Source organism: Megalops cyprinoides, chromosome 4 (assembly GCF_013368585.1).
Source record: "Megalops cyprinoides isolate fMegCyp1 chromosome 4, fMegCyp1.pri, whole genome shotgun sequence".
Lineage (NCBI taxonomy): Eukaryota > Metazoa > Chordata > Actinopteri > Elopiformes > Megalopidae > Megalops > Megalops cyprinoides.
This window is the reverse complement of record NC_050586.1, coordinates 31405925-31423701: the sequence shown is the minus strand read 5'-3', so window position 1 is coordinate 31423701 and position 17777 is coordinate 31405925. Positions and strand designations below refer to the sequence as shown.

General features: G+C 38.8%; 1 long non-coding RNA gene across 3 annotated transcripts in view; it reads left to right on the top strand.

Annotated features, from left to right (window-relative positions):
• Nucleotides 1-318: 318 nt before the first annotated feature.
• The window catches only part of LOC118776288, a 55733-nt gene continuing 38274 nt past the window's right edge, over nucleotides 319-17777 (top strand). For 2 of the 3 annotated variants that reach the window (XR_005004918.1, XR_005004920.1), the window contains exon 1: nucleotides 319-951. This is a non-coding gene — a long non-coding RNA (uncharacterized LOC118776288). Of the gene's footprint in view, nucleotides 952-3540; nucleotides 3682-17777 lie in introns of those variants that run through there. The other variant, XR_005004919.1, reaches the window with a different exon arrangement.

Here is a 17777-nt window from a genome sequence, read left to right as displayed (position 1 = left end):
TAATTGCTCTCTACTGTATAGTGTTTAGCTTTAAACTAAAAGATTCCAGATGAGAAAAACTAAGCATCAAAATAAGTTCTCGTGTTATTTTCTCGTCTTTTTTCTTGTTCTTTTTCAGAAAGACCTTTGTAAATTTAGAAAACGTACACGTCTTTTAGTGAGGAAAACACCGTAGTATAAAATAAGTATTGGAGAAAAAAGCCCGAAAATCACTCCACGTTATTTGTTATTTGTTCCACAATTTCATATTTATCATTCATTCTCATGGTGAAATTATCCATGTTATAACTTAACATCAAAACGGCCAGTGACGTGCAATATTCGGAAAAACTGTCTTCCCCCTCCCCCCATTTTGAAACCTCTGGATATTGTGAAAGGTCCGTTTTTTCAGTATTTTCTCACAGCCCGACTGACGCTGCAGCCTCAGATTCGGGAAACGGGTGTTGCTATTTTGATTGTGGTGAATATGCATCAATATGGTAATCTAGTATCTGTCTTTATGCACCCTCATCTAATCCACGTGCCTCAGAACTCAAAACTCCGCCAAGTCGCCGAGATATGAGAAAGGATTTTACTATATAGGTGAGTCCATTTTATGCGGATAAAACTACGCCAAATGTAAGTGGTGTACATACAGGCTATAATGTGTTTGTGAAGACAAACAACTTGTGAGTCAATGACAGCATGTGGTTCTTTTTTTGCTGGGAGGAAAAAAAAATCTTTACGTGTGGCCATCTGACCATTGCTATTGGGTGGCACATGATATGAGCACTTCAGAGCAAGGTTCACTAAAAGAAGAGGAACAGTTACTACTGGAAACCACCATAAAGCTATTCCAGTGGGTTATTGTAGGCATTCCACTACAGTTGAGATGCATATACTTTAAACCTGAAAAAGCACACATTTCTGGATGGAGGATTTTAAAGATGACGTAGAAATATTATGAATCCGGTAAGTTAAAAGTGACTAATTTACTTAAAGGGGGCTGATTGGGGTTAAACACACTGTATTGATATGACAGCACACACTCGGAATTCTTCAACAAGACACGTTTCATTACACGGTATATTAATGTTGCCAATACCATTAAGTGTACAGTAGGCTACACTTTTCAGCCTACTGTAAACAAGAGGATTTTGCTCTGAATGCAACTGCTGAAAACGGAAATATAAATGCGACACTTACGGAGTATAAATTTGCCAGCGACAGAATTCTCACATAAATAACTATAATTATGCAGTTATAAGTACTTTTGTTTCTTTTGCCACTTTTTAAAATTATATTAATCCACAACTTTGATTATGTAACTAGTTAATAAATAGCCTACATAACATTTTTGTCATTAGAGTTACACGACTAATGAGAGAGTATATATATACAGCATCTGAAATCTTAAATTGTAATGCGAAGGTAGTGCCTTTGTGTAAACATCTTTAACTTGCATACATACTGCGTTAGTCTTCCTCTTTGTTTCACTAGTAATGAGCCCTTTGTTTATACGATTCTTAAACTGTCATTGTATATTTCAAAACCAATGTTATTTTTACTAAATATGCCAGATTTCCGTTCCCTGCTATTACAGTTAAAGTCTTTTCATTAAAAACTGAAACATTTGTTCCCCTTTATTATATAGAAAATTAGACGATTAGGCTATGGCATATATGCAGACATTTGCTCGTAAATATCATTTAATTCAGAGAAATGCACCGAAAATGACACATCCAGTAAGTAAAGGAAATGCAAATCTACCTTTTACATATGCATCGATATTAAAAATCATACACACTCTGGAACCAACAGCATCGGAGCTGTGAGAATGGTGCAGCAGACGTCTCATTATGCATGGACGATTTCCTCGGCAGGAATCTCCGCTTCTTCACTACATGTTCCCGGATTCGTAGGACACAGATCACACAAGCTCGGAACCTCACAAAAACAAATAAGAAAATGGAAAAACGTGCCTTTTTTAAAATACCGACGAGAATAAAATCGGTGGGAAAATCATTACTCCGGCTTCTGGGAGAAAGACTATGTAAGCTGGATTTGCATATTTTGATGCACTAATTTCCTTGATGTATTTAAATATGGCTGCACGTAGCAGATATGCTGGCCTACGTCATTGGACGTGACCTCGCTGTAAAACCTGAACGTGAATCCAATGGAGCCAAACGGATACGCCTGCTAAGGTAACTGAATAGCGGCTGCGAAAAATTCTGAACTTGGAAAGGGAGAACTAACGGTGATCTAGATACAGTTGTTCTGGAAAGTTTAATAGTATAAAAAGGGGTTTCAAAGGATGCTGATGTGTAGAGAACAAAAGAAAAGAGAGGTGAAAAAGAAGCATGGCTAATTTCATTCGCACATTTCATACCTACACCACAATTATTATTATTATTATTATTATTATTATTACATTGAATAACTTCTTTACTGAAAAAATGTTTGATTAATCACGGATTTCCATTCAATGATTGTATTGTATTCCTAAAAAGTGCCTTAAAATCTTCAATTGCCTATGCTACGCAGAAAAATACTCATTTACATTCAGAAGCAATTATGGATCACAGTTCAAAAAGATTTTTCATTAGGGATAGGGAATACCAACATCATAAGTGGTGGTAGTGCTAGTAATTGGTTTATTTTGTTTGTTATTATAAAACATGAACAATTACAAACAAGGAAATGACAACGCTGATAGATTTCAGAGAGATGTGTTCTACTGTTATCCATGACAACCTGATTTTATGGCACTGATTTTGTTTTTTGTGAATATTCACCGTCTGTGGGAGGGCTAACAGAATGACTGGCAAAAAGTAAACTAGTCTTAATAATGAACTAGATAATCTCCCTCCCCGCATATCCGACAGTCGTTGAATGCCTACCGTTTGCAGAGTCAGAATTAATACCTTAGAAAAGGGGAATTAAAAAAGAAATATATCCTCTCAAACAGTCAAGTCTTTATCGCATTTTTTTTTCCAAACTATTCCTCTTCAAGAACCCAATTCTACGTTTAGCTAAATATTTTGCTTCACTCTTTAACAACGAATTTTCAATTCGTTCCGTCTGTCAAAACACGTTACTGAAGGCCTTGGAGTAAATTCATTAGGGCTATTGCTATCAACCCGTAACCTGGCCTGGGAACGACCGAAAGTCCACGGCAATAGATGAACAATGGGTCTTCAGTTTACATCCAACAAAAGAACTGGGGAACCTGTTTGAGTTTCAGAGCACGTCCTTGCCCACACGGAGGGATGGACTATACCTCGGCCAACCCCAGCCAACCCCAAAAACTTGCAGACGCTCTCCCAGCGCAAGTTCATTTTTCCATTTGGTGCTGAAGACAAATGCGGTGTGGGAAAGTTGCTCCCCCCCACCCACCCACTCTCTTTTCTCTCTCCCCTCTCTCCCCTCTCCCTCTTTCTCGCTCTCCTTTACACCCCCCCCCCCCCCCCCCCCCCAATCATGTGGTTGTAATATGCTCTTGCTTAACTCAAAGGAACTGAAGCAAGCGTAATGAGCTCAGTATTAGCGGCAATTTTAAACGAAGGGGTGGCGAGTGATGGCTGGATATTTGGGGGGAAGACTTGAAAGAACCGTACGTATGCTCAAAGGGCCTGTCTCTTGGATGGTTTTTGACCGCTCAGGACACCTGCGGTATAATTTGACTGACATGTTAAATATGTAAGTACACTTTTACTTAAATTTTTAATATAGCTTTATGCCGTAATATTGTGTGTTTACACAACCGGTAGGCTAGTATAAACACAAACGATAATTATTTTTATCGGAATTTTAAACGTAACACATCAGAGTTTAAACGCTAAGTCGACGATGTTCTTCTTCGACGAGTATTATCGCAGACATATTTTTGAAAGTGGATACTTTATGGACACTTTACGTATGGTGGAACTTGGATACCACTTGAATTAAATGATTTATGCAGAATAGTCTTATATAGAATACATAAAGTACACACGAACGTGATGTGTCGAGTTAGAAGATGTGGAAAGGTTTGAGGGGCTCGTCTCATGGCCACGGTCACCGGCACATGGAGTCCTTAGCTCAGCTGAGAGCGTTCCTTAATAAGATTAGGCCACAGATCAGGTTTACAGTACAATCCGCAACTGTACAGTCTCGCTTTAATACTCTGTGATTGTTTTTTTTTTAACCGATAACGTTACACTTGCTAAAGACGCATTACATAGAAGACATACATTTTATTTCATTGAGCGGGTCTGTGCTATTGTCGAAGGGAGAGTTGGACGAACGTAGAAATTAATCATTTATGCTATGTGTTGAGCATAAGTGTATCATTATTATTACTATTATTATTATTAGTAGTAGTAGTAGTATTAGTATTAGTAATATTAGTAGTAGTTTATTGTTATACGTGATGCACTGGAGTACTTGGCCACTGTGTGTTACAGGCAAACGCACAAACGAACGCTTATTTGTATTTCAAGAAGCTATGGTCCCCATACAGTAGGAATGTATGGATAGCAGCAACAGAGGAAAATTAGTTCCCCGCTGACGTCATGGATCAGAGGCTGAACAACGTAGTTCGATAATTGCAGCGTGAGATAGCTTTTCGAAAAGAGATCTATACGGTATCCCAAAGAATATGCAACTGCCATTACATTGAGCTAAACCCACCCATATACCTCAGATATCATACACGAACACACATTCTCTCTCGCTCTCTCCCTCTTTCTCAGACACGAACCCAATGCCCACAAACATGATACACATTTGAGCATGTTTTTTTTTGTTATTATTTTATTAGGAAACAAGGAACCAACTATGGTCAGACATCCAATAACAGTTTATGTGAGGAAACTAGACAAAAATATTCAACATTCACCTCTTGCTTTGGCCTTGATAACAACTCTCCTTACAGTAAACAAATGGTTTATGTGTGTACATTTTGTATACAATTGTGCATTTACTCAATGCTTTGCAGTATGGTCCATCAGATATTATTTGCTGTAGATCTGAACAAGTACTACCTGTGAAGAAGAACATACCACAACCAAGGACATAAACACTAGTTCAACATACACGCTAACACTACTAACTAAAATCAGTATTGGTTGCATTGCCAGCGTTGTTATTGTTGTTGATATTGGTATTCTTGTTAAGTATTCTCAAAGTGTGTTGCTTGGATATATTTCTAAATAGAATATAGTTCTTAACAATTGTTTTCATCAAAATATAAAACGTAAGGACTAATTTGTAACTTGTCAGGCTGTGTGAGGGCGAGGTGCTTGCACAGTGACTCAGTTTATGGACTGTGAATACGGATATGTAGCCCGTGTGGTAAATCAAGACAAATCCACAGTCTCCACCAGAAATGAAGCAATGGCCGTGGATGCATCAAATGTGTAGCCAACACATTGGTTTATTCAGATGTGCAGTGTGTCATATACATTTCAAACAAGTCAGAACTATGGAAGTTTCTAATCAAAGGTGTAAGTGCTTAATTGTCGTTCAGTTGCTACCACGTCTTGTAATTAGCCTGAAAGCAAAGTGGCAATGCAAACAGAAAACACGTGTGTCAAATAGTTCTCACTGCCACCCTATGACGTCATCATAAATAATACACATTAAGGCAATTTTAAGATTACACATGACATCATAGTTTAAGATATAAGAATAGCATGTATTGAGCCCCGAATCCTGAATTTTGAAAACAGCTTAACCATATTTTATAAATTGTAACAATTTCCATATTTTTAATTTGCTTGCGGCAACGATGCTCCAGTTGAGAAAAACAGATGTGTAAATGCTCATTCTGAATCAACACAAACACACAGAAACAAAACGTCGTGGTGTGTGTGTGTGTGGGGGGGGGGGGGGGGGGGGGGGGGCACAGGAAAGCACATGAGAGTGTAGAGAGTGTTTGAGTGTAAGAAAATATGTTAAGATGAAAATCGTGTTCATACATCAACTATCTACCCAGACCGCTGTTTGAAGTTCCCTTCTGCTTTCGATTCATAGTAGAACTGGTAATAGCGTCGTAAATGTGCCAGTGGACGGCTGTCGGTGCTCAGGACACCTTTAAACGCTCCTCCCACACATATAAACACGATGCTGTAAAACAGTAAGACAGTAGCACGTTTTGGATGGGTTTCTGCATATGGCGGCGTTGAACCAAAGATGGGGTTATGTTTACTACGTTATGGCTCTGTGTTCTTTACCGTGACAAAATTAATAACAGGCTGTAATCAGTGCATTAATATTGCTGCGCGCGTGTGGTTGTGTGAATGACACAGTGCCCCCCCCCCCCCCCAACACATACACACATACACATATACACACACCGCTCTATCTCTCTCCTCCCTCCCTCTCTCTCTCTCTCTCTCTCTCTCTCTCTGACACACACACACACACACACACACCACTTACACGCATGCACAGATATCTACCTCTGTTTACCTGTTTTGGTATGTGTACACAAATAGTTCACGTACAGGCGAGCGCATTTAGGTCATATGCACGTAGACGATCTTGTTCTGGCGATGGCAGTAAGGTTACAGTCTATTCACAAAATACTGATGTAAAAAAACGGCAATTAAGAATTATTTTACAAATCCACATTTTTACAGGTTGCCGTCCATATGAATGCAATACGAGAAAAATCTGTCCTAAATGTCAGTGTTCTGTTGCACTACGTGAGTATGCAGCAAAAATGATGCGACAGCGCGTGTACCTGTACACCAATGTAGATATTGGCTGTGCCTACGCCTATGCATCAATCAGATATTTAGCCATGAAAATACAACACCAAAGCAAATTGTCAGTGTAATATTACATGGACTCACGGCGTGTTCAGACCCGTAGTTTCAATAAACCAGGCCCGGCTCCATGCCAGGGCACTGTTCTTCTCTCATCTCATACTGCGAGGAAAAAATTCAGACAGGGACGTTGCCCGGTCAGCTCCGAACCGTTTTCATCTTTCATTGGAGAGACTGTTGTCTGACAACGTGGACGTTATAACGATCCTCATAAGGACCAAGAAGACTTTTTTTCAGGGACGGAACAATGTGTTTCGTAGGTCCTCATTTCCTCTTTGATTTAAAATGCTTGCGGAAAAAAATAAATCCAGAGCGCTTTACAATGGCGCGAGGAGACTGCTGCTCATTCTTGCATATATTATAAAGATGCAGTTGAGATTTCTCAGGTCATCATCATTACCTTATACCCTCGTGGTCCGAGACCTTTGACCTCGCCGGGTTGGTCCAGATTTTGGCACTTACAAGCCCCCCCCCCTCCCTCCTCCGTTTCCTCCCCCCTTCTCGCAATGATGGCCCTTTTTTCCTTCTTTCAGACCGTTGGCAGCGGCAAGCCAGCAGGACGGCATCTTCGTCTCCCAGCTCTCGCAGCTAAATGAGACCAAGGCACTGTCTCTCACCCCCTCCCCCCCCCCCCAAAACACGCTTGTTTCGTGTTCCAACCTGCTATCGTTTGGCTAAAAGATTCTTCTCTCCATAATCTGAAGCGATCGCAGTGTTTTGTTGCGTCGTCTTTGCACTTTCTTCTGGAAACGGATTTTTCCCCTATATCCACTTGCCTGGCTACGCAGGATATTGCTCATGCTACAACGACTTAATAGAGGCAAGGGAGCCTTTTGTGAGAATGGAGCGATTTGCAATGCAAATACGGGCCTGTGCAAGGATGAACGCACCTTACTCTTCTGCCTCTTACTTCAACTCTGCAGTGATGGTTAATGTTATGCGATATGATATAATCACCGGGATTATACGTTCTGCTTTTTGGAAAACAGCTGCGGGAGGGCGGGGGGAGTTGGGGATAAACTTTTAAGGACAGCAGCCCCAATCAAAGATGGGACAAATTTCAGGATGCTGAATTCTGTTCGTTTTGGCTTTGAAAACTTAAGACCACCGGGCAATGTGACAGACAGCGAAAGAGGGACTACAAACATTGCCGCAAAGATAATGAGCACTTTTGCGTGGAATACCGTTGATGGATGGGAAGTGGGTTGTTATCTTTGGTTATCTAGCTGTATGAGTGTGTTGGTCGTCATAAAGCTAGATAACCGAAAGTAAAAACTGCTTCCAGGATCATCGTGGACGCTGGATGGATGTATGAACAAGATATATTATCAATACGTTAAAAGAAAACCGTTTGGCTGGATTTTTTCAAATGACAACTTCTTCAACTGGTAAAGCATGCAAAAGTTATGCTAACTATTCTAAAATTTGAATGACAAAACTCTTGATTTGTGTATAGAAAAGTATCGTAGCTGGAAATTTTAGTAATATGTCATTACAGAAAACCTATTTGCAAATTAATGCACAGGCCTGTTTAGTGAATTATTTTAGATGTATGATTAAAGGAATTATATTAGTTCTGAAGTCGCACACATATGCACGCGCGCGTACACACACACACACACACACACTCCTTTTCAATTTTTTTTTTTTAACAGTGCGGTCTCCATTTGCAGAAAACATTTATGTTCTTTTCTGTTTCAGGTAGCCTACAATAAGCAACATAGTTATGTATTATTTTAAATGTTTAAATGGCAGGCGATAAGATTCCTCTTACGATTACGTTTAATAGTAAAACACATAGACGCGACATAGCCCCGCTTTTGACAAAGAGTTCCAAATGCTCAGTCTGCTCGTAGCGTTGAGAATGAGATTGACGTTTACGAAGGAACCCACGTGCGCGACTCCCTTCTTTTTTGTTTAGGCATGATCGAGTCTATCCAGGAAACGGCGCTGGCATCCCAAACTGAAATAATTAGGACGTATATAGACCTGACAAAAAATGGAAAGGGGGTGGGGAGCGGGGAGTGTGAGGGTCGGCCTTGCTTAATTGATTCCGTTAAACGGAGTGCAAGAGATGTGAACGACTGGACGCTCTCATTCCCACGCTCGAGGGCAAGTGGCAATGCCATGCGCAGGCCGCATATGACAGACAGCGCTGTCAGATCTGGGGGTGGGGGCGACACAGGTCATGAAAAAACATCAAGTGCACCAGCCTCATCTGCATCTCTTAAGACGGCGACGTTTCTCTACCCCAGCAGACGCAGGATTCAAAGTTCGACTGGCAATGGCTTTGAGTCTGCAATGACCCCCTCCCCCGCCAACCACCTCCCCACACACTCACACATATTTTAAAAATTTATTTCAAAACATTGCTGACAAACGTATACCTAACGTATGCATCACATTCATTTGCTATTGCATAACTAAACAATGGTAAAGACTACGAAGGAAATACAAAACAAGTATAATTTGTCACATTCAGCTAACATCGTCTCAAAGACACGCGTCATATGTATTTGAACTTGGGACATGGGATTGCTATGTTTACTCTCGGAAAAAGTATGTTTGCAAAAGCCAGATAAGGGTTAGCACGTTTGCCACAAAACACCAAATTGTATGTTGTCGTCCAACTTTTTTCGTTTATCAAAACTTTTACCTCGATAGGTAAATCTATCTACTCATAAATATTTAGAACTATTTATTTTAAAATTAATACATTGACCGTGACGAAAATGACTGCATAAGGTTTAATTTAATTTTATTTGCATGAGTCTGAAAAGGTTTGTTTATAAATATATACATATACATATATGTGAGACGCATCAGTAGGTGTGTGAAGTTTGCTAGTGACAAGAGAGCGCGTGCCAGGCCTTAATATCCTTCTGATAACCAGTGTGGAAAACATTAGTCTGTATAGTAGCACCGCTAAGTACAAACAATTTGAATTGTTCGTAATTTGTGGCCCTACTGTGACTCAATGTTATACAACGTCCATTGTTGTTTACTATAGCCGAAGGTATAGGGTCTTACCTTACAAAGTCTGGGAGTTAGTAATGTTTTCAATTCAAGCAACTACGTTGTTAGCCTTTTGTTTCTGGAAAAAGGACCAGGATCTATTGTCTATATACAACCATTCAATAAAAACAAATGAACTGATTCGTCTGCGTTCGCTTGTCCTTCTATTTTATTGTGATTTGTGATCTCTTGTAATTGTCAGTCCACTGTTGCATAGTTTGACCGCAAAACAATTGCTGTTTGTTTACTTTACGGTTTAATGGTGTTACAGAACGCGTTGTCTCCAGTCATCATCACTAGGCTATAATTTATTATACTTGTACACATAGTAGGCCTATTTTTAAAAGTACTAATATACATTAAATCCGAAAATCGTATAGAAATGCGGGATGCGTGTAATGTATATGCTCCAGTGGTCTTGTTTTTAATCGGCTGTAAGGCGAGTGAGTTTGACATTGGAATGTTTCAGTGAACCAGCTGTGCTTTAAAAGACACAACTATGCTGTGAAACTGACAATACGTACTAGTTAACTTGTGTGTCGGCTGAGTATACATGTTAACAAGTGTGAAAGACAGACAGCGTCTCGGTTGCAGTGGCGCAGAAGATTGCTATGCAAGTAAAATGTTAAAAAGCAGCCGAATTTAACACCATCTGGAAGAAAAGATCTCTCCCCGACTTTCTCACACCGTCAGACAAAACTAGTGTCTCTTGTTCCGAGTCCTTGTCTAAGCAGGTATACAATACCAAGTCATTATACATTTGCTGAGAGAAAATTTGAGAACACAATATGGGCAACCAGTGAATGACCAAGTTCCATTGTGTCCGCTTAAGTCGATTGAAATCTTCGTCTCGAGCTATGAATGGTGGCATTGTTTTCGCGACTGGGGCCGCACTAAATGTCAGCGTAGAGTAAAGAAAATCTTGAAGTCTGCAAATAACTCAGCGAATCTCAATCATTATATTTCCCACAGTAGTGGAATATCATTGCATAGGCTTACAATACAAAAAGCAAATTATGGGCCCCCCTTTAGCCTTCCTGATTGTTAGAAGCTAAGGGTTGTGTAATGGTTCCCACAATATAGAATCATATAAACGTCATCAAAATGACATAATTTATAAGCCTGTTTCGGTTTATTACAGGTTAATTCTTAGATGCATAACATATACTATGTTAAAAAAAATATTTCAAATGAGATTTATCATGTGACCTTTTTAAATGTATTTATTAATTCTGAAACTTCTTTTCTGAGACTAAATTTCATTCTTTGCTTTAGATTGTTTGATCTCTTTTGATTTACTTTGGACTGTTTTTTGAATAGCTTTTCATGTGCGTCCACCATGTTTCTTGTGGCCCTGTAGCCAGTGCTGTAAAGCTTATCTGTATTTCCACATGAACACCACCAGTAATGGGTTGAGCACAGGATTAAACACATAAAGTGGTCTATCTATATGTCAGGAGAGTGAAATGCTAAGACTTCTAATGTTGCAAGGCAACTGCAAGTGTGAAGTTGAAATTATGTTTTTATTTTGTCAAAATATTTCAGAGCTATGTGGCAGGGAAATGATAGCAATGTAGGTTGCATGTACCATACAAGTGTGCTGTGAAATAAGCAAGTGTTTGACAATACTTGCATTTAAGTTGGGTAATGTGTAATTGCAAAATAAATAAATAAAATAAAATAAAGTATTTTGCTATATAAATGGCTAGTTCAGAGAATTTAGAGAGCTTGGCAGTACTGTTTCCCTTATACCTGTTGGTTGGCATGTTTGCTATTACTGTACCTGCTTAGAATGGCCATATATGTAGCTTCAGTTGTGACAGTGAGATAGCATGTGCATTGTAGAGAACCATTGTCTTGTGTTCCAAGTATTGTGTTCTTAAATGACACTATGCAAAGGTTGTTGATAGAATACTGTGAGTGGAAACGCCTTCCTAGTGTTTGTGGCATGGTAACCAATCAGCAATTCTATTATTCAGGTCACATTTACAGAATAAGGCAGCCATTGTTGTCACGTGACAGGTAGGGTAACATAACCATGGCGACAAATGTCATTGTGTGGCTTCTTGCTTTTATTCTGTGGGTGGACAATCACCATTTTTATAAGCAACCTTATTTTCTTCCCTTCAAAAGGCGTTTGCTCAGGAACTAGGATGAATGCTTAAATTTGTGAGCCCATAAAAAGTTTATATTAAACAGGATTAGATAAATATGATTACCTGATAAATTAAAATAAACACAAAAATGACTGGACCCCATGTTAGTATTACTGGCCAAGTCATCTTCATTGTTGTCATTCATTGTAATTACAAACACTGTTTTTACCCCATTTCTTTAGTGGGGTAATTGTTATATTACTAGTGTCAGGGCAAACTTGTGCATCAGTTAATTAGGTTAAGGTTGTGACAGTGATTTATATTTATATGGTGTCTGGTTTCAAAATATATGCTCTTAAATAGTGATAATAGTGACATTCCAGATAAAAATGCTTCTTAACCTGCTCACCATTTATTTTGTAATATGTCATAATTATTATGGCACTAAAATAACTGACTTCATGCGCTGTACTTCCCAAGAATGGAGGCACACCTAAATCCACATTCAGATCTTCTAAAATTGTATTCTGCTGGAACTCTCAGTAGGTCATGTAATGGCAGCAAAAATAGGGAGAGGTAGACATGTGAATGTGTGTGTGTGTGTGTGTGTGTGTGTGCATACATATGTGTCATTGAGTTTGGGTCTGGATTTCTGTTATGTTAATAAAATAAACAAACTATTTGTGAATTCAGACCTTAAATACATTTTGTCCCTAGCCTGAATTTTCTCTATGGTTGCTTTTATCCACTTCACGTTTTATGTTTTGATTTATCATTTTTTACTGATGTATGTTCATGAGTTCATACATGTTTGTGTGTGTGTGTGTGCGTGTGTTTGTGTTGGGGGGGGGGGGGGTGTATAATTTAATTGCTGAATTTGTTAATAGAACAATGAACTTGAACTTTGTGTAAGAACTGCTATGAGGATAGATCTTTGGTGTGTCATTTTCAGACATGAACTTGAACTTGACTGTCATGGTCAATGGGGATGCCTCCTAAAGACTGTGTGGTGGGGAGCAGCCAGCAGTAGGCTATTGTTGGGGTAAAACAGCTGTAGATATCCACTCCATGTTTATGACCACATCATTAAGAATTGTTAAATACAATCTAGTTTATTATTTTTGTTTTTAAATTAATGCTAGAATTAAGGGCCAGTTACTTCTCATTTTGTGCACAACCGCTTGTATATATAATTAAACCATTGTGGTAGTCATTATTTTAATGGCCTAACAAGAACCACATTTGCCTAGATGAAGAGTTTAGAATAGTTTGTGGCTATTCCTTGTAAATACTAAAAATTACAGTGATACCATCATAAAGTGGTTACTGCTTACACAGGGAAAAGATGTATGCACAGAGCACAGGTTCTGTTGAATATTTCTTCATGTATAAACAATCCAACCTGTGTTGAAATGATACCAGCCAAAATTAAGGAGCAGTAGTGTGGACTGGTTTGTGTTTCATTTATGCTGGAGCTCTCATACACACTATCTCTGTGTGCAAGCTTTTTTCCCTTTTCTTTAAGGTTTACTGCATGCTTTAACATGGGGCAGTGTTGAGATCATTGACGGGTTAACAGAGACACTAAAACTTAGAATGCCCGAGATAAGGTATTTAAACGAAGTGTGGTTGTTAAACAAGCAATCCTTTATGTGCATCCCTGCGCCCTCCTCCTCCTCTCGGCGCGTCTCTGTCGCATGCAGCGGGCTTTCCCGCTGATTGGTGTCGCCGTGGAAACAGGAGGTGAGCTCACGGTGTGCGTGCCGGCATCAGCAGTGCTGGAGCATGCCAGGTTCCTAGAGCACACGTAACTGGCTCGGGCAGACTCGCTGCCTCTCAATGTGTCTTACGCAACGGCATCCAACTTCCCCATGGTCCGCTTCCGCTCGATTCAGCCTGGATTTACACCAAACGTTGCGGCCTGAAATATATTTCATATTAGAAACAGTATCACAGGTTGAGGTTTTTTCTTACGGATATTGTAAGAATCCCAGTGATTTGCAACACTGTTTAGCCCAGCATGTAAATCTCTAAAGCCACCAATCACCTCACGTATAATCACGGCTGAAGAAAGAGAGAAAAATTCAAAAAATGATTTAACAATGTGGATACGGACCTCCAATAATACCCACCCTCTGTAACAGTAGTGGCTGATTTACAGAACAGTAAAAAGTTGAAAACTGAAAATGAAAAGTGTTAACGGCCACAGAAAAACTCAACCAACTGCTCAACTAACTGATACAGCAGCCAAAAAATTGCTGTAAAGCCCTACTAATTAGACAGGTGAGGCCTGCTAGCCAATACCTGTTTTTCTCACACAGCCAGTTACAGTTGGGATATGACAATTGTAATTAAGCACTTTCAGATGAAGTTGATGGAAAAAGCTTCGTTATTGGCATGTCAGTCAGTTATTGAACACAGATGATCCTGAAAATGACAAATATTGTAACAATATTTGTCAATCCCCACATGTTGAAAGATACGGACAAAAGCATGATACTGACCATTTTAAAGAAGCTTTTTAATGTTAGTTTCCCGGGGCACGTGAAAGTTAATCCTTTGCTTTTTCTGTGATCACCCCATATTCTCCAGTAAAACAATGCTGTGCATACCTCAAGCACATTTCCTATCTCTCTCCTTAATTATCTTGAAAAGTTTAGTGGTACCATCCAAGCCGCTTTCCTCCTCTTAAAATAAAAATGGTGCCAATAATCCTGAGAATCATGGCTAAGCTATTTAATGACATCATGCATGGACACTTACACTTGTTGAAAGTTCCAGAGAGGATTAGTGGGCGACCATGCTGTGCCTGGCCCCCTGGTCCTGCCATGGTGCTGGATGTTCTCTGAGTAGTAGGCCAACTACATGGCCAAGATGCAGTCTAATGTGATTTGCCCTTAACCTCATGTAATGAACTTTGGTGAATGTTGGGCATTTTTGGATACCTACACAGCATCATTTATCCAAACGTTCCCTGATATCAATGAAAAAATGTGAATGAATAACAAAAAATATGTTTGCCTACATTAACAACTCAAAGTTAGGGACCGAATATTAGTCCAACCATCAATTTGGAGCTGACATGCTGACAATAGCTGTGTCAGCACAAGACAGGAACTTCTTGTTCCTAAAAAAGGTCCTTCAGCCTTTTCAGTAGGCCTCAAATGTCATTTTGGTTCACTGAAATGTATGTCAATGTCACCAGCTGGAGTTCAAAAGTCATTCACAGAGATTTATCTGAAAAAAAGGACACAGGTAAAAGTGCTACTCTGCCCTTCTAGGTTCAGTTGTTTGTCTAAAATTACAGATATTTCAGTGGAGTTTTTAAATTTACTTAATTTATTTCAGCTGTTACTAAATTTTAATTTTCAGGCACTGATCACATTGTTTGGCAATGCCTATGTATGTATTGTGCGAGTGGCTTCAAAAGGAATTATATTTAGTCCAAGTCAGAACCCATTTTGGTTCAACGTGAACATAACATTATCATAAAAGACGTTATGAATGGTAAACTACAGCTGCAGCTGCATTAGCTTTCCTGAAGGCTGGCCACGTGTGCTTTCAGCTCTTTTATTTTCATTTCCAATTTTATCATAACTGAGTCCTTTTTTATACCATGTGTCTTTCTCTGCTTGACAGGTATGAAATCTCTTTTTATAAAGCTACATTTACATTGTTGTGAAAGAAATGAGAGAAATAAACATTCTCAGTGTATGTAACATAAGCATGCATTTGAAATGCAGACGCTAGATTGCAAGTGATTATGTATCTGTTACAGTATGGTAGTGCAAACATATCTTGCAAATTTATGTTTGAGGCTCTTAAGTAAAATTTAAGATAAAGTGAGATTTCATGTGCTTGCTCTTCGAACAAGAAAAATCTCTAAACCATCAGTGTACTACCTTGATTTCAAAGCGAAATATTTCATAAATAAGGGTTGAACTCCATGCTACATGTCTTACATGGTTCCCATTGTACACCATGTCTGCTTCTGATTCAGTCTTATAAAAGTGTGAGATTTGAGGGAAATGATTTGAACATTGGAACATACAGTATTTTTTTATTTAGGGGATTTATTAATTGTGGAATTACAGTCTGTCTAAACCGGTGAACAGCCTGTCATTTTGATTTCAGTGTGGTCTACTGGATTTGGATTATGTAAATGTCCCTCTAATAAATAAATTACTATAATTGCATTTGAAATACCCCTCAAACCCCTAAGATGAAAGCATCTAAATAATATATTGCATGTCAATGAATTATTTATTCGTACTAATTCCAAATAACCGAAAGGGTAGGCCTAGTACTTTTTACTGACCTAAACAGAATTTTGGGCCATGATATTTGACAAAAGAATTGTTTGACCTTTTTGAAAATGTTTTTTTATTTATTTATTTTTTTGTGTTCATTGCATGTTTTAGCAGTGAGTATAATGCAAATTCATTCAGCCTTTGATATAAAATATTAGACAGACAGAAAAAAAACAGAAAAAAATTCAAAAACAGAAAATCATTTCATGATTACATTTTTACTTCTACATTCTCACAGCAAATCATTTCCATCCTTGCCTTGCCTTCCTGTTAATTTATATTATGATTTGTGAACGGATATGCATGATCTTCAGTATATCACTTTGATAATTTTAGTAGCCAGGTGAACTGTGTTCACCAAAGATAATATGTCAAAGTTGATTTTGAAAATTAGGCCTTGATGTCATTCCTTTCTGAATGGTCAAAAAATAGAAAAGGAAATAAAAAGTGTACTTCACAGTAATTGAACAATCGAGGTAAATAGAGATTATCTAATTATTAATTATCTTTTTCCTCCACAACATTTAGTGTTCGGGGTCATCTTTTTTATTCATCCCCCACAGGCTTTGCACCATTTGGCAATTAAACAATTTTGTAGGGAACACTTGGCCTAGTATCCATGCACACAGATACAGTAAACCCCATAAACAAGCATTTGGCTATTTTATGCAAATTCAACGTGAATGGACTCATACATAAATGCGTGGGCATCAGCGGAGACACCTAATATCCTTACTAGAAAGTGGAAATTAAAAATTCATCAGAAAAATTTCCTCAATCTGGTCTGTGTGGCCGCGAAGACGCGGGGGTAGGGTGGGGTCGGGGATACTGTAATGTTTTGCTTACTGTGGTAGCATTCCTTTCAAGGTGCCACCATCTTAAGGCTTTGGCAGTGGTGAACACGGATGGGGTAGACCTAAAATGTCTGCTGGCACCCAGCGCTTGGTTTTGCATGTGTCACTAAACAATGAGCAAGCGCAGACATGAATACCAATCATTTAATTAGTGACATAGCCAGCCATGCATGCTAAGCGCCACATTTAAATGCATAATTCTCTCGATTACTGCCACGTATGAGCTTTGCTCATGCCATCCTTTCCCGTGCGTAGCCGACACAAAGTATGCAGCTTTTTCTTCCTATTTCTGAAAATCTTGCTGGCTAAAACGTAATCACACATTGTCATATGGGACAGATAGTCCTAATATCAGCTGCTGCTCTGAAAAAAAAGGGACTCATTCAGTCCAACACATTATGCATGTGTATATGCATGCGACGTATGTAGAACGACCCTACTGCATGGAATATCAATTTGAATAAGATGTCGGAGACACATGCTTGTGATTCTAGAATTTGAATTTTTGGACGCCTACAGCATGTGCTACTTTATTTGTCTGATTTCAGAATCTGTAATGACTTCATGATTTATAATGAGTGGTTTGCTTGGCTTAAATTGTAACTTTGAGGAATGAATGATGGTGTGCGAGAATCTGAAGCACTGGTTTTACTGTAGCTGAATCCCATTATCTCATTTTTGAATAGCAGAGAAATTATAGGTGATTTA